Source organism: Columba livia, chromosome 1 (genome assembly GCF_036013475.1).
Source record: "Columba livia isolate bColLiv1 breed racing homer chromosome 1, bColLiv1.pat.W.v2, whole genome shotgun sequence".
NCBI classification, from domain to species: domain Eukaryota; kingdom Metazoa; phylum Chordata; class Aves; order Columbiformes; family Columbidae; genus Columba; species Columba livia.
In genome coordinates this window covers 136028850-136049008 of record NC_088602.1, presented here as the reverse complement: position 1 = coordinate 136049008, position 20159 = coordinate 136028850, and the positions used below count along the sequence as shown (strand labels likewise).

Genomic DNA, 20159 nt, shown 5'->3' with positions numbered 1-20159 from the left:
CTCCGGCGGGACGGCACCGCGCCGGAGTTGGCCGCGCACTTACCGCTCTGCCGGCGGCGGCTCCGCGCCCGTCCCGCGGCGGCTCCCCCGGCAGCGCCAACGGCCCCAACGGCCGCCGGCTCCGCCTCGCGCCCCGCGGGGGGGGAGGGGGCGGTGCGGCCGACCCACGGCGCAGCGCCCGGGGGCTCGGCTCGGCCCGGCCCTCCGGGCGCCCCGCTCCTCCCCCGGCCCCGCCGAGCGGCCGCCGCCGCCACTTCTCGCCCAGGCACGCGTTGGTGTTCTCCGCCGGGAGCAGCCACCCGCGCCTCCTTCCTGCCTCTCCCCTCGCTCCCCTTCACCGGGAGAGACATGTAACGGAACTGGGACGCCAGCACGGCATTGTGGGAGCTCTTAAAGCCGCAGCCGCCCGCTGCCCCCCGCCACCAGCGCCGCCGCTGCTCCCCGCCGCCGGCCCGGGCGAGGGCGCGTCCGCCCCGCGTCCTCCTCCCCCGCCGCCGCAAGCAGCGGTGCAGGCAGCGGCAGCAGCCTTTTAAAGGAGAGGCGCTACAGCCCTACCTAAAAATAACCCCCCGGCAGGGGCCCTGAGACCGGCCGGTACAGCGTGCCGGGGCAGCGGGTGCCGGCGGGGGCAGTTCGGGGCGAGCGGGGCTGCCCGCACCCACCTAAAGCCGGGGCGGGGGATCGCGCAAGAGGGAGAGCTCCGGTCCCAAACAAGAAACGCTGCTGAGAGCTCTGGCTGAGGCATAGGCTTGGGTTTATTTTTGTTTTCCCGGAGATTTTTTTTGTCCCTATTGTTTCTGGAAGAAAGAAGAATGCCTTTCGTGCTTATTTTGAACTGAAATGTGGAAAGCCGGCCGTCAGTGTTGTCAATTGTTTCTGCGTTGGGTTTTGATAATGGAAAATTCCTCGGGAAAAAAAAAAAAAATAAAAATCAAACAACGGCTCAGAGCCCCAAAGGCTCCTAAGCAGGCGGCTATTTTGGGCAGAAAGTTTTGAATAAGAAGTTAATCAGGTTTTTGTTTGTGCAACTTGGAATAGGAAAAGTGACCGTTTTCTTAAAAAAACCCGCCAAACCTGCTTGAAAATGAACTTCAGAGCTGTGATTCACAGATCTTTTTCGCTGTCAATTAACGTCCGTCCTGGATCTGCTCGGCCACCAGCAGCAAAGTGGCCAGTGGTCATTCCAAGCTCTTACCTGGGCAGGTGGCCCTTTCAAAGCTGCCTGTGCACCATGTTCAAAGATCAGGACATGCTGGTCATTTTAAAGAAGAGTGTCCTCAAGGGAACTTTTTTTGTTGCTTGTTATCACCTTTTTAATAATATTCCCATACCATTCCTCTGTGGGCTTTTGAGTGTAGCACACTTTCTCTTCTTATTTTCCTGTTTTGGTGGGTTTTTTTGTTTGTTTGTTTGTTTGTTCATTTTTTTAGGTCCTCATCCTTTAGGTGAGAGCAGGATTTTGCTTCCACATGACACTGTGTTGATGCTACATGGATAATATTTTCAACAGCATACACATGCTTCAATTTAAATGCGAGCTTATAAATATTTGCAAGATTTAGGTTTGAGGATGTTTCAACAGATATTTCTAGTAGGTCTGGATCTTGGGTTATGATCACGTCTTCCTTCATGGCTTTATACCATCGAGCATCATCTTGTAAGCACACCTGGCAAGATGTAAGAAGTCTTCTGGACACAGAAGGTCATTCTGACCGGTGTCTATGCCTTTTTGTGCTCTTTTAGACAGGCAGAAGTGCTAAGCAGCCTGTGAGAAAGACCTTAAGCACAACATGAAATCAGGTATGCTTAGGAAGAAATTGGAAAGATTAGTTGAATTTGTTGTGGAGCATGTGGTTTACATGATCAGCCACACACACACCCCTTTGCCTTAAGAAAAGGAAAAGAAACAATACTGGAGGAATACCCCAGGAAACAGGAGTGTTGTCGATGGCCAGTTCTGCCGCAATCTACTGGATGAGATTTGTTTGCACATAGTGTTTTCTACTGTGACTTTCAAGAGTGTCAACAGACTGTTTACAAGCAGGAAAAAAATATGTGTTTTCCAGGTAGCTTGTTGCAAATATTTAACCAAATATTCCTGTAAAAATCCCGAGAAGTACTGTGCTCAGAATACCACTGCTTCCTTTTTTCATGAAGCCTGTAAATGTACCGGGAGCTACAAAACTCATGGAAGATCTTTTCTCAAAATCCAGGCTTTCAGGGACTCATACGAAGAAAGGAAATTGATCCGGGAAACTATTGAAACTGTATGACCTGGGAAATTGTTGTTAGAAGGAGAAAAGCCATTTTCAAGGAGTTAATGGTTTACTGAAAACAAGTACTTGATAAGCCATTGTGTTTGTATCATTTACCATTCCAGGTGTTCAGCAGAACTTGGGGCCAGAATATCAAACATCACATTTTCTATTGAAAGCTAGCTTGACAATTAGTTTCTCAAACCAAACAAATATTTTTTATTCACTTGCTACATAATTTCCTATTAGAAACTTTACATTAGTGAATGAAAATCACCCTATTACAGAAGATAAATTAATGGCCATGATTAGGAGATTTCTGGATGTTCAGAACATGCATAACAAGGCAAAAAATGTTTATGCTTGGTATTGGCATGGTATTTCCCTTGCTGGCAGTGACAGCCTTTATAGCCAGCTAGAAAGCACAGTGGCATTTTCAGTATTCTAAAGTCTTCTTTTTCCTTTTTGTAATTTATTTGTGAAGGCACCAAAGATAACACATTTCTGCTACTTCAAAATAATGTTAGTGAAATTTTCAGAGTAATTTTTGCACAGATTGATAGGCCAGTAGGGCGTCAAATACATTTTTAAGAGTGATTTTTCACATTAAAAAATTGAACTCTTTGTGGAGGTGAAGTGGTGGCAAAAAGAGAAAATAAAATCTCTATGTTGCTGGGATTGCATAAACATGTAAAATTTGACCAAGGCTGTCTCCAACAGGGATGATGACAATGGTCGTTTAAGAAAAAAAAGGGAAATTATGCTCAAATCCAGCCATAAAATAAGGGTAAATTTTTACAAATCCCACCCCCCATGTAACATAGCATCTTGTTTTCTCTTTGAGCTATATTGAAAGAACAAGATGCTTTGCTTCCCCAGAAAACTGGTTGGGAAGATGTTATGGAGTCATGCTAAGTTGTACCATGCAAGGACACAACTTTGTGCCCTTCTAGGATACATCTGCTGTGACAGTTCCTTTCTCTCAGTGCCCACCCCAATCACTTCCTAATTTAGTTACATTATGTGTAATCCTAAATACTTTGTATTTCATTCAGCATCAGTCAATCCTTCCTTCACACATTGTTGGAAAAGGGTAGGGACTCTAATTCAGTAAAACATTTAAGCGCATTCTTGCATTTCTGTGGAAATCCCGAGGATCTAACTAGAGACCTCTTATGGTCTGTATCACTGGTTGAAGTTTTGGGAGGCAGATTCCCCATGAAGATCCTGTTTCGTTTTTGCCAAAGAGGTAATTAAAGTATCCAAAGAAGGGAAGGAGTAAGATGCCCTTTTGATGCCAGCGCTGTGCGTTGCACAGGGAATTCCTTACACCACACAGCCACAAACACACAGAGTCCTACGCATATGCTCTTAATGAGGACAAAAAGGAGAAAATAGGCCCACATGCCTTTTGGTTATGTAAGTTTTCCAAGAATTATGCCTCTTTGACCAAAACCAGGAAGACAACATTTCTGAGATTCCTTAATTTCCTCCTCTCCTTGATTTGATCTTCAGCTACCGCTACCCTTTCAACTGTCATTTCACCTTGAGAAATACAGTGTCTCAAAGAGCTCTTAAGTTTAATCCAGACTATAAAATCAGGCTCATTGAGAACAGAAACAGCTCTGTGTGACCAGTTACAAGTAATCAACGCAGTTTTCAGTATCATGTATTTGCAGTAAACTCTTCTTGGAATAAAACAACTCTGTCTCTGCAAACACTTTCTTGAGAAAAAATAAAGTAGGTTTGGATTCAGCAAATTATTTAACTGTGTACATATATTTAAGCATCTAAATAGTCTCAACGGGACTGCTTGCATGATCAAAGTTATGCATGTGCTTAAGTACTTTGTTGAATTTTGTCCATAGCAAATAAATCTGAATTGATCCTCAACAAGCAGAAAAACAAGCTAATTTGGAGTGGGGTTAATTTACGTCCTGCAGTGTATTTGCTTAACTGTAAAATGAACGTTTCAAGAGGCTGATTTTTTTTTTTTTTTTTTTTAATAGAGCTGGTGTCTGAAATTCAGGGGAAGCAAACAACCATCAGATTAGAATTTAAGTTAAGTGCACTCTTCAAGCTTTTTCTTCTTGGTTTTGTTATTATCTTCAGTTGATATTTATTTCTTGGAGCCTGAAGAACAATAATTCCTGGTTGTTTGTCCTCCGTGTTTTCTAGATCTTGCCTTTTTATTTGCTGTTTATTGAATATGAGTGACGTGCTGTATTAGATATACAGAAAAATGCAACCTCTGCCTTAAAACCATTGAAATCCAAATGACTGATATTCCAAGATGTGAAATATGTTACATTTTCATTTCACACAGCAGATTCTGGATGCTCCCAGGGACTTGCAGGTTTCAAGACTCAGTTCCATGGAAGAAATAAAAATTAGCTCAAATAAACAAACTAATCTAATCTAAATCCCTCCTCGTTCTTCCTGACCTGGCCACATATATTAACTCACATTATTTAGGGAACTAGCCTTGAGTAAGTAACCAGAGTGATCCTATACTCTTAATTTTGTTGTGAGTACGACCAGTAGTACCTGGTAACTCACCCAATTCATCATTCTAGCCTAAGCACAGTATGAATATATTCAGGGATAGTTACAGTTCTGGCAGGAAAGATACTCATTACTCATGTGTGTGGCTCTTCTGTTTAATGCACAGGAATGGGAATCAGGTAAGTCTGGTTCTATCTGTCAATCAATAAATGACTCTTTTTCTCTGTTTTTGCTTGATTAATAGAAAGTCATATTCCATCAGAGAGAGTTCAGTTCACTCAAGTTAAAGGAATATGCTGAAATCTAGAGGGGAGGGTGTTTCAGAGGGGTGAAACATTACTAGCAGATCTCACCCCTCTGCATTAGCCATAAAATTATAAGATCCGGATGAATACCTATGAACCAGGTTTAGAAGTTTTCACTGGCCTGTTTGAATCAATAGTTATCTGGCATGTTCAGTTGCAAACCATAATTTCAAAAATATTTTTCTTGAAGTTCTGTCTTCCATAGATTGTTGCACAAGAGTCTCAGCTTTTATTAGAAAAACAGTATGTTTGTAGTTGTCATGGTTACAAAGAAAAGCAAGAAAGGTGTGAAGCTTGGCAGTTTCAAAACCAAAATGCAAATAAACGGAAATGTGAATGTCATATGATATGGGGGGAGAAGTTACCCATATTAGTTAGTGACAACAAAATGCTTTGCCTATGAAGTTTTATGAAAGTACTTTGTATTGTCTCTTAGCCAAATCCTGACAAGATGTATCAGTATAAATCTCAAGCAATTTAGAAGAGAGAAAATGACTCACTAAAGCTCTGATAAAGTATGGGCAGACACCACTTAAAAGAAATAAACATCCCTATGGGACTTCATATCCATCTTCCGTAGGGGAGCTAAATGGTGACAGTACCACTACACTAACCAAGGACTCAGAAACCCTCTGAAGATCATGCTGCGCAAAACGAGTCTTCTGTTGAAGAGCTGGTTTAGTATAGAAAAAAATTCATACATTAAAAAAATGCCAGTGAAGGGGACAAAAACAGTTGACTTGTCTAGGAGTGTATGAGAAGAATAATATTTTAATTTGGAAGCCTGGAAATGTGCACTTGAAGCAGGTATGATATTTAATGTAGGAGTTAATTTGCTTGATGTCTGGAAATCTGTGCCCTTCTCTGATCAAGGACATTTAGACAAGAATATTCTCTTATAACACACAGAAAGGCTGTAAAATCTTTGTGATTCTAAGTTTGTTTGTTTTCCTGTAAAACACAGAGGAATCCTCTCTCAAGATATGATACAAAGCTTTAAGATACTAGGATGTCCCCCCATGAAGCTCACAAACCAGCAGTACCTGGTGGGCCTGTCATGGTACTATTGCTTATGATTTAGCACAGTTATAATTTCCAGTGTAAGATATGGCTCTATGATTAATATATTTTAATACATTTAAATAAATATATAACTATATTCACTTTCAGTTTATAAGTCAGTTTTGTTGTTCATCCATAAAGCTGGCAAAAGTATGCCAAAAACATGCTTTCTTTTTTATTATTCACAAATTTCTATCACTCACATAAAAAGAAATACTAAACCCTTTTCATATTTTGCCCTTGTCAATAAATTCTAGAACCTCTTTTTTTTCCTAATATACAGTACTTCATCGAAAATGATGGGAATTACCTGTCCCCTGAAACGGCAAAATCAAGTCTACTATACTTTAAAATACACAGAGTGCAAAATTTCAAAAACACTTTAGTAATTCCAGAGCTAAAGTCCCATTTTCATAAGTAAGTTAGGGCTGGATTTCCAAAGCTTTTGGAAAATGCAAATAGATGCCCAGAGGGCTTTCAAAAGCACACATCAAAATGGAGAAGGAAAAACAACAGAACAAAGTATTGTTGCTGAGGTTTCCATATTAAGAAGTTTGCATGGGAAAAAAAAAAGGGGGTTTTATTGTGGATTTCTGGAAAAGCTTGGGAATAAACACTAAAACATCACTGTACAACAGATCTTCAAAGCTTTGTAGTAGATGTTTTAGGTCATCCTAGCAAATCTGTTTCAGCAGAAAACAATGCTTTGCTTTGCAAGGTCTGTATTTAACTTGAATCCAGCAGATTAATTTCTTTGTTGAAAACAGTTTCCCTGTTGTTTTGTGAAGTCTTTTTCTCAGTTTCATTCCTTGCTTTTGTCATCTGTCAGTTGGGAAACATGAGAGGGCAAGATATGTGGTTTCAACAAAGAACTAATTTCCTGATCCTTATGACCTGAGTGCACCAAGCTTCCCCACAGAGAAACAAATTGGATGACTATTTTAGGATAATTGGGTAGTTCAATACCTTACAAGTAAGTTATTGGAAATCAGAGCTGTGAAAATCTCTTTCCTGGCTTTACCTGTTGTTGCCTCTCATTGAGCACTATGTTTTTGAGAGGTTTCATTTTTGGTCTACTTCAGACACAACTGAAAAAGAGCAAAGAAAATAGCAAAAGCAGGTTTGTGAGAAGATTTTAGACACATGCATTATAAACTGGTTATGATTTGGATTAAAGTTTTCTTCCTGCTGCTTTTCTTGTCCCCTCATCTCTTCCTTTTACATGCCTTTTTAAGTCCAAAATCTTCAAAAGCCTTGTGTGCCTGTATGAGGGTCCGTCCGCAATTACACTTGTATTTGCAGGTCTGTGCACATCCTCATTGGACAGAAGAACAGAGTCCTGGTAGGAGAGAACTCTCTTTTTGAGACCATCTGCTGGTGGTTAAAGGCAAGTGGCACCTTCTCCTGACTATAAATCTACAGGAGAGCTCAGATCAACGATAATATAGTCTGGAGAAGACTGAGGGGAGACCTCATTGTGGTCTACAGCTTCCTCACAAGGGGAAGAGACAGGGCAGTCACCAAACTCTTCTCTTTATTGACCAGTGACAGAACTTGAGGGAATGGCAGGAAGATGTCCCAGGGGAGGTTTAGGTTGGACATTAGGAAAAGGTTCTTCCCCCAGAGGGTGGTGGAGCACTGGAACAGGCTCCCCAGGGAGGTGTCACGGCCCCAAGCCTGACAGTGTTCAAGAAGAGACTGGACATGGTGTGAACTGTGGGGTTGTCCTGTGGAGGGACAGGAGCTGGACTTGATGATCCTTGTCGGTCCCTTCCAACTCAGGACATTCTATGATTCTATGAATATTCTTTTTTTTTCCAAGAGAAATATTATGCTCATATGTGAAAATATAAGTACAAAACCTCCAAAAATGTTTATGCATGTAACCATAATGCCTGGAGAAGGGTGATTTTAATTTTGGGTTCAGGGCCATATTCTCAGCATTGCTTCAAAAAGGCCTGTAGCATTTTATACTAAATGAGGATCTGGTCTGTAGTAAAGTGAAAAGGACCACTGGTTTAAGGTTTTTTCTCCATTGTTCCTTATAGCCTGAAGCACAACCATTCAGTGAACAGAATGATGAATATTCCAATGTCCTGAACATGATAGATTTTAATTTCTTATTAGAGGAAGCAGAGGAAGAGGGAAAGTAATAGCTTCAGAGAGAATGGCTCTGTTCTTTTTAAGTACCTACATTTGCCTGGTAGTCTGCTATGTAAGTGAATTTCCTTGAAATCTGATTATTGATGTACATTTTTTTTATTATATCTTCTATGTCAGACAGCCCACCAGCTCAGTTCCTCAATAAATAATGAGAGGGGTGTAAAAGCAGAAAAATAACTGTAATGCTAAATGGCAGAAAGAAAATTAGTATTAAGTATAGGTGGTCAAAAACCAGCAAAATAGTTCTGTTATATTGTTGATGTTTTTCTGAAACACTCAGCTGAAAAAAAGGAATCTGTTATGTGACATGGCAAAAATTCAGAGTAGAAATTTCCAACACGAAGACATAATTCCATTTGTGCACTTAAACTTTCTATTAAAATGTAAGGACAGGAGGTGAAAGTAGTGCAATCACAGCCCTCTGATGCTGTCTGGATCAATAGTGGATGTATTCTTCTGCATTGCTGTAGAATCACAGCTCCAAGCTGCTTTCAAGGGTCTGGTCAGTTAGTAAAGGCAAAGAGCGTGCCAAGCAAGAAACCAGTAAACACACAGTATATTGATTTAGGCGAATTTTTATTCTTTCAAGCAATAGCAAGCAATTGTATGCTTGCTGCAACTGTATGCTCCCTGTTTTTCTGACCTGTTCGTGACTTCTTCTGCTATTAGTTTGCTTTTTCATGTCACACAGTTCGTGTCATGCCTAAATAAAAAGATGGAATGGTCTTTCGTTCTTGATCACTTTTAATTTGTTTTCTATGAGCTGTACTTGCAGATGGCAGAGTTACAAGGATCATAATACTAAGGAAAGCTGAAAACCAGAAGGTCTCGAATGAGATTAACTTATTTTTAGGTATTGTAGCAGAAAAGGCTTTCTTAACTAATTAGCCAGCCTTTCAACCAAAGACAGAAATGAAGAGTCAAGCTGCTACAAGATAATAATTCTTTTGCCGAGAAAGGTTGGGCTGGATGATCCTTGTGGTTCCTTCCAACCTGGTATTCCATGATTCTATGATTTTATCATCCTATGATTCAGTTTTCTGTGCTGTACAAACACTGCTCGTAAAGTGATAATAAACACTTTGCAGTTAGATAACACAACTGATCCCAGGCATCTCTCTGAAATGCTGTGCTGATCTGCCAAGATTCAAGAGAGGCTTCTCCCTAGATTCAAGTTGGCAATGGTGTTACAGATGGCCCAGTGAATATTTTAGAAATGTCAACAGATTTATTCTCCTACAGTTTAGTGAAATGTATAACATGTGAGTACTGGGGTGAGCATCCCCATTCTTCAGAAAAGGAAAAGAGAAAGGCGGATTAAAATTTCTGTTTCAGAGCAGGAATGCCACACAGAGCCTATCATCTTTCTGCAAGGATGCAGTCAGTTCCCTCTCACCTCACCCTGCCTTTGTTTGATGGCTCTCATCAGTAGAGAGGGACATCGAGGAGCCGATGCTGCATGTCGCTTCTGCCCTTTGAGTGAGGACAGTTTAACTTCACTCTGAATCCCCACCATTCGGCTTCTTGGTCTCTTTGGGGTTCTTCTACGGTTTTAAGCATGCGACATCTGAGGAACATTCCTGACAGAAGTCTTAAAATTCACTAATAGACATTTTCTGACACAACCCCCCAGTCTTTACTGTTGATCAAAAGCTTCTTGGCTGCCTCTCACTATAGGAGCTGGGGGTCTGCTCCATCTCATCTTCCTTTATGCAGACTGGCACTGAAATTGGAGGCACTTGGGGCAAGTGAGAATTGTTCCTGTAGGCTGTAAAATGACAGAAAACAAGAACTTGGAACACGTATAGAGAGGCAGGCTGACTACAAGGAGATTAGGTTTAGACAGAATTTTGTTTCTTAGCAGTGAGTGGGTTACAAGGACAATCTTGTATGAAACTACTTTTGTTTTCTGAGGACTTTTCACCCAAAGGCACTCTTCCTAAAACAATGTTCCCATCCCTTTTTCACACTAAACTGTTGGGGAAAGTTCAGCAAAGTCATACACTTATTTATGCCTAGAACTGTGTGAATATTTTATCTTTCACAAGCCATGTCAAAGAGTCTCATCATTACAACTAGGATCTAAATAATTCTAGGACAAATGAGGGGTGGTTTTCTCTATTCTAGTTTTAAGTATTTGTAAATTTCATAGGAATATTAACCTTGAAAAAATTATAAAAGCAATGTTGCTTTGAAAAAAACAATGCTTTATTTCAGAAATGATACAATGATACATCTGAAATAGTTTTGGTTTGTTTTTTTTTTTCTTATTTTGCTTTGTTTTTTCTTTTGTTTTTTGTTTGCTCCCCCCAGCACAAGCTATTTGTAAACACCCACAAGACTCAGTGTCCTCAGGGCTACTCTGGCTTCTCTTTCATGAAAAATAACGAAATCTAAAGGGTTCTCAGAAGACTATCATTTTATGTTTTGTACTATGGGCCTTCACTGACAGAGAGGACAGGTTGCATATCTAAGCACGTATTCCTTTTTAATCTATTTTCTCACGGTCGGTATTTGCTATCCAAGTGGGTGAAAGAATGCTGCTATTGATCATTCCCTGGGAGATGCCTGCACAGATAGGCTACAACTGAGGAGCTGCCTCTGAGCAGGGCTGTTGTCCCTGTGAAGCCCTGGAGTGTCCTGCAGCTCATTGCCCCAGGCATTCCCCCATTCATGGCCCCTTGGACCAGGCACAGCCACGCGAGGGATGATATAATACATCAGGACAAGCAGCTATGCCTGGCATGGTCCCACAGAAGAAGAGAGGCCAAGGAGTTATGGTATAAATGTGCAAGAGGGAAGTCAAGGGGATGAGGGTTGTGAAGCTGTGGCCTGTTCTGCAAGTCCTGTGTTCAATATGTGAGACTTGAGAGGCCTTGTTATCTGAGGGCTAAGGTAGTGTATTGTTACCACGTTAGCCTTTGGGGGAAAAAAGGGCAAATTTCACCTTCTCTGTGCTTTTTTCAGGATCTGGCAGTAGTTTCAGAGCCCAAGCATGTGATGATTTGTTTTGCTACATGGCAGGCTAATGCAGGGCATCATCTAGGATGTTAAAAAAATGTTTCTTACTCAGTATCATGAAAATTCCTAGAGTGTCAGCAAAACACTGTGCTTTCTATGGAGTGAAGTTATATGTTTGCATCTTCCTAGTTCGTGTAGATACAGAAATCCCCCAGATCAGCATTAGGTTTCAAAGCCATTCTAAGAAAATACCTATTTTCCTCTGGTACTGGCAAAGTCTGCTGGTACAATGAGGTACCTTTTGTATCTGCCTTCTCTTCTGCGTGCACCCTTTGTGACCTTACCTCTGTGTAACAGAGAAATCCCTCAGTGTAACAGCTACGACACAGGAAACTGGTGAGAGTGTCAAGCAGCTCCGGCCAAATGATTTCTGACTAGAGTCCCTGAAGAACACTCCACACATCTGCAATGTATTTATGGCTCTGCTTACTCATGATTTCTCCTCCTTGTGGTCTCTTTTAATGAAGGGTATGAAAAATTAAGCTCCTTCATAGACTCCAGCAAACTAAACCGGCCTAACAAAAGAACGGTATGTTCCTTAAACACCATTATACCAGTTACTGGTTGAGAAATTCACATCAGTACACAAAATGGGATTTGTTACGAATTTCCTGCAACCCGTAACATGCTCAGGGCCAAACAGTGCCAGAAGCAGGAGCCACGTGAATCCCACCCTGTGACTGAGGGCACTTTTATGGCCCTTAAATGGGCAGCACTGTTTATGCAGCAGTAAGAATGGCTAAGTGAATTTACAGTGCATAACTCCAAAATTACATTTTCTAACTACATAGCAGCAAAATAGCCCAGGAAGGGAAGGTGAACCTGAATACCCTTTACGTTGTATGAAGCAATCGAAGGGGAAGGTTTGATCTGTTGTTCTCTATGCTATACCTTTAAAAAAGGTAAATTTCCTTTAAGTTGTAGGGAGATCACATCATTCAGTCATTTCAAGGTGGCTATAACTACAATACACTGCGATTTACAAAAGACATATCTTTGGTTAAATTCTTTGAAAAGGGTACCATCAATTTAAAGATTACATTTTCCTGGGTCATTAAAGTTAGGCACATGCTAATTTATTAAAAGGTAATGTATTATATCTAGGAGGAGATAATATCTGCCAGAAATTCCAGGGAGGCTTTAGAGGTCTTGCTGTGATGAGTCAAGCTGATAACGGCATACAGTGAGACAGCTGCATTAATGGAGCTGCCTGTGTATGAAGGAAAACGAATGCAGTGCAGCGGCAATAATCGTTTGGGAAGGTAGCATGGTGAGACACAGCAGTGGAGCCTACTCAGAAAAAAGGAAATGCATCAAACCTTATTTACTGGGTAGCGCTGCAACATATCACAGAAGCAGCTGCTAACTTCACTTAGCATGTGCCAAATACTGTCCAGCCATGTGCAAATAAAAAGCTCCTGTACCAAAGAGATTTCACAGTCACAATGTGCAAAAAGCCGGTGTGGATGCCCCATGAAGTAACTAGACTGTCAGGAGATTTGAAGAAGGTTTGCACTGAAAATAACCCCTTCCTAAGATCTCTCTTGGTAGATCTTTGGAGTTAAAATGACCCCATGAGGGTAAGGGCCCAGATCACAGTGGCTGAGGTGGAGGTAGTATGGCTGTGTTCCCAGCCTGTGTGACATCAGCGAAGAAAACACGCGAGCAGCAATTTCGGAAGTCAAACCTGGAGGCTACACAACCTCCATCAGCGAGAGGATGAGCCACTGAGGCTAATAACTTGGTTGGGGTGTGAGATGCTTCAGTGTATCATGGTGGAAAATCTATGGCTAAGAGTGAGGTGGGAAGAGCAAAGGCTGATGATATGAGACAGCAGTGTGAGAGGCTCTGGAAGTTTGTCTCAGCTCAAACTTGGCCTCTGTGTCAGCAAGATTGCGTGAGTGAGGAAATTCCTGCCAGTGTCTCACTCTGGGGCTGGGAGCCCGAGACTGGTAGGGATGGCATTGCTACAATGGCCGAGTTTCTCTTATGTGTGGGTAATCCATACGATTTCCCTTATGTGAATGCCAAACTGGGCGAGAGGGAGAGGGCTGAGATAAAGAATATGAAGAAAACACACTTTATGCTGAAATTATTGTACTAATTATTGCAATTCTAAGCCAGTCCTAAAAATTTTAAAATAACAGGCTCGAAGTTCAGCCCTAAGTGGCCTACCTGATGTCCACTGTTTTGAGACCACAAATAATTTCCAGATCTTTGGCTTGTAACATGCTCCATCAGCACAAGCCTTTTCCCCAAGCATTCTCTGTTTTTAACCCTTGAGAAGGTCTGGGAAGCTCCGATATTATCTGCTTTTCCCTAACTCACAGGGAGACATCACTGAGAACTGAGAGCTGGAATGCCGTGGAGCAGCAAAGGCACGTCCCAGAGGCCAGAGCAAAGATATTTTCCTGCAAGACATACTCTAGGCTATCAGCATCCCATACCATGAGTAATACAGAGCCTCCTGTATCGAGGAGCGGGAGGAGCAGAGAGGCAGGATTCAGGCAGCCAGCCAGCAGCAACCCAGTGACACAGCCTGACTCGGAGTGTGAGCAACCTTGCCCTTCCTGTAGATATTTCCTTGAAAGGAGTGATTTTGGCCTTAGGCGTAGGAGCCAAAAAGGAACACCAAGTAATAATTTGTATTTGGGAATTGCTTGCTTTCCTTTTGCACAAATTCGCTTTTTAAGGATGACCCTGATTGTTTCACGTGCTCATCTTCTGGTATTTAGCAGCTTTTAATGTGAGAAAGACACATGGGAAAATTAATGCTTATAGTTCCTGAACCGTAAGATAGCTTTCAGAGGAAATGGATATGTTTTTTCAGCATTATTGTCAAGAAATCATTGGGGTTTTGAAGCTAAAAATCTGTTTTCCTAATTTCGAATAAAAATTGTCTTCATTGTGAAGGTTCGTTCTGAGCACAGAATCTGAACTGTGCTCTGGGCTCCAACTGGAGGTGGATCTGAGGCTTAAAGAAGGAACTTCAACTTCACCTCTTCCCTAGTTTCCCATCTGTGAATTATTGTTTTTCTTGCAGCAGAGCTTTATAAACATCCAAGTGAAAAGGCCTTGGAGAAGTATACTGTTATACAACTGCTAATCATTACTATTCTTCTATTGTATTTGGTGACGTAAGAAAGTTCTAGCCAGATGCCTTAAAATCTGAGGAAATGTCTGCAAGGCATCTTTGTGGTAACACATGGGTGCAGATTCCATTCATCATTTCCTTGACAGTTTAACTAACTTAGTCCCAAGCCAAAAAAGAGCATTGAAATCTCTTCCAGAAATATTAGCTGAAGGACAGGAGCAAGTCACTAAAAGCTCAGGCAGCCAGTATAATCGGAAATGCCAAGGCTTACGGACTATCACGAAAGGGTCTGCAGAAGGTAATAAAAAAATGCCAGCTCACTATGCATTGCCTTAAATTCTACACGCAGCGATTTACACCACCACTGAGAAAAAAAAAAAAAAAGAAAAATGAAAAAGAAAAAAAGTTTAGAGCTCTGCACATTGTACATAGTTGGAACCACTCATCCAGAAACTCTGTTTTGAACTTTCCAAAGTACCTGTGGGATTTAGAACAAATCCTGGTTAACTTTGGTAGAACTGGGGCCCTCATATCGCTTAAATAATTGAAAGCTCAAGTCAGAATTGCCAGAAACATGTTTTTCAACCTTTTACAATTTGCAGCACCTTTAAACTTTTTTCTTTTTTTTTAAATTTTTTCTCCAGTGGAAGTGTCAGTTCCTGTATAGTGATTTAATACCGCAGAAAATAGGTTTGCTTTTCTTAGTTACCCTCTGCAGACCCCTTAAAAACACTCTTTGAACACAGACTGCAGGTTAAAAACTGTATCTTTGACATAGCTCAAAATATTTGTTTTCTCTAGAGCACTCTGTCCTGGTATATTCAAACACTACACAAAAGGCAGAATCTAGTCCTTGTGTTTAGAAAAAGCTGAAAAACATCAACTTTAAATGTTTAGTATTTAAATGTTTTTATTTGAAAGCAAATTTCATTATTTTTGAGCTCTAGCTTACAATTTTCGAATGTTTGATGCTGGTAATGATATATTCCTGACATTTCCATCATATTACATGCTTTATTTTGGTCTTCTAGGTGTTATAAGCCTAACATTAAAAAAAGTCTCATATCGAAATATGGGGGGGAGGATTGTCCTGCTTGTTTTCTGCTGAGTATCTTAGAAAACCTGGGGAAGCAGTCTGTCCAGAACCATCAAAATATAACATCATAAAATTATATACTGACATATGCAAACTTCATATCCAGATCCATGCTTGCTTCTGGGATAAACTCTGTTCTAGCAGATTTGAACTCATCTCTACTCACTATTAAACCCTACAAGGATTAAAACCCGAGGAGGCCAAGACAGAGCCAGGAACAGGCCATCAAACACAGCTTTAAAGGTTGTATTACTCTTGCTACCAGAAACAATGGCCATAAGTGATTTGCTTTGTGTTTATAGCTTTTACCTTAGTGTGTCATTTGTCTTATAATAAACTTCTTGACTCTAATCAACCAAGCAGAGGAGCTTTCTGACCTGACTGGGGAAATGAGGAATGCATCCAGTTTTGAAATTATGCAGTGAAATCCTACTTTACATATTATAGCTACAGCATAATATATTATCTAATAAAACACAACATGAAAAAGGCTTTGACGACACACTGAGCAGTCATCGAGCTGCTGAGAAAAACATGAAGGAAGGATTCTGTGAGTTATGTGATGAAGGGAGGCAGTCCAGGGCAAAGGCTGAAGGTTTTAGCCTTTTTGAGGTCTGACAGGTAACTGGAGCTGATGGCTTTGGCTTGAAAAATCTGTTTTTGGTATGGTCATAAGAGAAATAGTCTTTGTTGGACTGTAAAAAGCAGCAGATGGAAGTAATGATGATCTATTTGATGTGAAGAGACAGGACACCACAAAAATATCTTCAAAATTGTAATACATCCCACTGGATACAATAGGAATCGAACATCACAGGTCAAGAGTTGTCACTCCACCACAGAAAGCTTGACCACACCAGAGCCACTGTCACCAGCCCTACACACTGCAGTAACATCTGATACCTAGACAGTGGCAGGCTTTTAGGGACTAGGGAAAGCAGCAAGGCCTCCTCTGAAATGAGGTAGCACACAGGGGCTGAGAAACAAGTGAATGGTATGATTTTTGTGTTGGATCTAAACTATGGCCAGTCTGGTGGGAGTCCTCAAAAGAAACTGGGGTTCTTCTGTGTATTGAAACAGCTTTCTCCCTTGGCCTCAGTCTCACCAAGGATTGGTAGTGCCTGACACGAAGGGCCTGACCTGGATGATTGTCTAATGGTTTGGTTCACTGTTTCTTTTGGTTTGATTCCGCTAAATAAGGACTTAACTGAAGACATTATTAATTGGAGTGGCTGCAGTGTTCATTGCCTGGTTTGGTGGGTAGAAAGACAAGCATACATACACATTTTGGCATTGGAAAGAAATTGTTAATGGTTGCAGTTTGGAAAACCAGACTTCTCCGAGGTTAAATATCTGGGGATGTTAATAATATGAAACAGAGACTTTCAATTTTGAATCACAGATTAAAACCAAATCCAAATGAGGTATATCCAAAATTGCTACTTCTTGAAAAAAGCTTGGTAGCCCACATGAAGCTAGCTTAGCTTCCTCCTTCCTTTGATTTGCACCAACGTGATCAGTTTTTAAAGTGACTGCATTAATCTAGTCCTCCGCCATGCTGAGGTGCTCACATCTGAAATATAGCAGTGTAAGCAGAACTGCTGGAATGGGTCATATGAGCACTTGTTTCATCTGTTCGTTTGTTTCAGTGGTTAGTCCCATGGTTTAGTTCAAACAGCCTTTCATGGATGGTAAGTTAAGAGAAATCTTGGGAACTTGTGGCCAACCTGGCAGTTTTGGGGTCAAATTTGCTTTTAAACCTTTGGGGACTGGTTATATGGCAGTATGGCATAACAGTATGACGGAGCACAAACATTAAACAAACCATGAAAAAATCATTTCTACTCTGAAAAGACAATTTCTTAAGTGCCAGGAAAGGCCATGCCTACACGGTCACTGAAACCTTTATCCAGTCCCTTGTTCAGAGCCACTTTGAACACATCTTCACTTCCATGACCTTGTACTTTTCTCTTTCTGTAGAAAAGCAATGTCCTCATTAAATAAACCTGACCAAACTGGTCCCTGTTGCACACCCATTCTGTGTACTAAGCATCACAAGGACAGAAATAAAATGAACCTTGTGATATGCATAAAGAATGAAGTAAGATTATATCTATTGACAACTGGAGCTTTCTGAGTTTCAAGTACCTATTCTTACACTGGATTATCATTTTTCCTACCCCTCCAAGCCTTGTTTATGGGATGTCATGCAGTTGTCCAGAGTGACTGGCAGCAGGAGAGGGATCCTCTCTTCTGCTCAAGCAGTGTTTTTGGGCTAATGAAAAGCCAAGAATGACCATGAACTTGCAACTGGGGAGGCATGACACACTTTGGAGCCAGGTTTTGCAAAGTATTTGCTGATAGCAGAAAACCAGTGGACTCCTGATTTTCTCTCCAGGCTCCAGACAGAGATGTGCTTTAAGGGGCACAGTCTTCTGCCTGGCTCTTTGAAGCACCATCTTGCCTGTCTCTCCTTCTCATTCTTGGGATGCTACTGTGCTGCCTGGGCATTCACCCACCATCTCATGTGGGTTTTGCAAACCATGTGAGTTCCCAGGGCCCACAGCTACAGTTAGCAGTTAGATTTAAGGTAGATTTGGTATACCTGCAGCAATGGCAATGGAAATAGTATGTTCAGTATATACATACACCTAGTCCTATCTCTTCCTCACTTCAGTTCTCCTCACTCAGCTAGACAGCTTTCTCCTTCACATAGTCAGTGCAGGCATAGCCCCCTATCCCCAGGACAACAACGTTCATCCTTACTGGTCCTTACTTGACTTGCCGTCCAGTGTCAGCATCTTTTTTTCTCCCCAACTCTCGGTCTCTTGGACAACCAGAATCCAGTCTCACGACCTGACTCCCATGTCATGTCCAATCTACCTCTTGCTACTCCAGGCATCCAGTCCAACCTCTGTAAACCTCAAGTCTCTGTCCTCTGCCTCAGGTACTGTCTCAGAGTCTGATCTCCTTCTCTTGTTCCCCACCTTACTTCTCACACTGCCGTACATTTCTGGTAGCTTCCTTCTCCATGGGGTATGTTCAGGAGGAGGAAAATCCTGGGAGAGCAGGAGGGAACGAACACCTGCTCTTTCCTTTGGTGCCCCAATCCATGGACTAGAGGAGCCAGAATTGCAACTAAAATGAAAGTCCTGCTCACCCCTAGGATGACAGGTGCATAGTGCAGATGGGTTTCAACAAATCTTTAGAAAACCAAGCTGTGGAGCTTTATTGAGGCTCAGTTTTTACAAGAACAGGTGTGCTGGCCTAACAGCTCAGTGTCAGCAAGGGTGAGGTCTCCCTACCTCCTCTTCCTGAGGGCCTGCTACCACCCTTTATCTTTCACCAGCACTTGTATCTCAGACCTACTTCTGATCACTGTCAGAAAACTAATCCCGCCACTTTCTGTGGGATTAGTGAATTAGGGGAGCCCACAGAGGGGCCTGGTGTGTGTGAGAAGTGACACATGGAAGGGACTGAGACAATCTGGCCAGGAGAAGGGACAGGACAGGGACCTCGCCATTCTGTTAGCCTAGAGCCCCTTGACAAGCTTAGCTTATCAGAGAGATGCAGGCTCTGCATCTGGTCAGATGGTGCTGCCTACATTTTTTTCAAAGCCTTGTAATGCGGTCAAACTGGGCAGTTTTTCACAAAGGCAAATTTCATGTTGCTTTTTCAAAGGGCAGGGGCATTAAGGCCTCTCTGAGAAAGATTACCAAAATATTTTGACAAGGCAAAATATACTTTAGCCCTGGTCTTAGAGATAAGAGAAACTTCTGACTAAGAGTTTCCCCTTGTAATTAATGTTTAGGGAAACATTCAGCTTGGAAATTTTAGCTAAAATATCTAACATTTGGTAAATGTACTTAAGCAATCTTAACGACAGAGCTACCAGCCCCACCTACAAGTGGCTTGCATCCTTTTGGCAGGGAGATCTAAGATTGAATGGGTATAAGGCAAAGCTGGGAAAATTATGTTTTTCACTATTTCCCAATGAGTCATCAACAGGTTTTTGAAAACTTTGTAATAACAGCATTTTTTTAGAACACATGAGATGCTTTTATTCAAAAAGTAGTGTTGTAAGGAGGGAGGAGTGGAAATGTCTGTGTTTTTCATCTGCAGAAAATAAAAAAGAGACTATGTAATGTAAAGCAGACCTTAAAAGAGACAAATAAGCATGTTAAAGAAAAATACTGGTAGAATAAATCTGGAGAAAAATGTTTCAAGTGCACATTGAAATCCTTTCGTATCATCTGAAGTATATGAGCTAGACAGAGAAAACTACGCCAAGAGTCACAAAAGGGCTGATAGATGGGCTCACACGCCCAAGACTGATAAGCAAGTTTTGTGCAAATCTCTTTCATGCTGTTTTGCTTTTCTTCTGATAAATATTTAAAAAGAGATTTGTCTTACCAGGATGACTTTAATATGAGAAAGTGAAAAGAGCAGGGGTTTTATATTAAGGCATTAGAAAGAGCTTTACAAACTGTTTTGTTTTGTTTTACTTTATTTTATAAGATGTGCAACGAGTATCACTTGCAAACTCTCACATAGAGCCTTTGCCACCCTATGTTACTGTGGTGACAAGCCAATCTCAAGTAGAAGTCTGAACAATCAGGTCAGGTACCTTTATGGTCTTCCAGTTTCCCCATTTGTCT

At 41.4% G+C, this 20159-nt stretch overlaps 1 protein-coding gene across 3 annotated transcripts in view; it reads right to left on the bottom strand.

The window, feature by feature from the left end:
- RASSF8 (Ras association domain family member 8) overlaps nucleotides 1-486 on the bottom strand; it is a 94616-nt gene extending 94130 nt beyond the window's left edge. For all 3 annotated transcript variants that reach the window (XM_065032407.1, XM_065032434.1, XM_065032400.1), the window contains exon 1: nucleotides 44-486. The gene's annotated coding sequence lies outside the window, so the exon portion shown is untranslated. The remainder of the gene's footprint in view (nucleotides 1-43) is intronic.
- Between the last annotated feature and the right edge of the window lie 19673 nt (nucleotides 487-20159).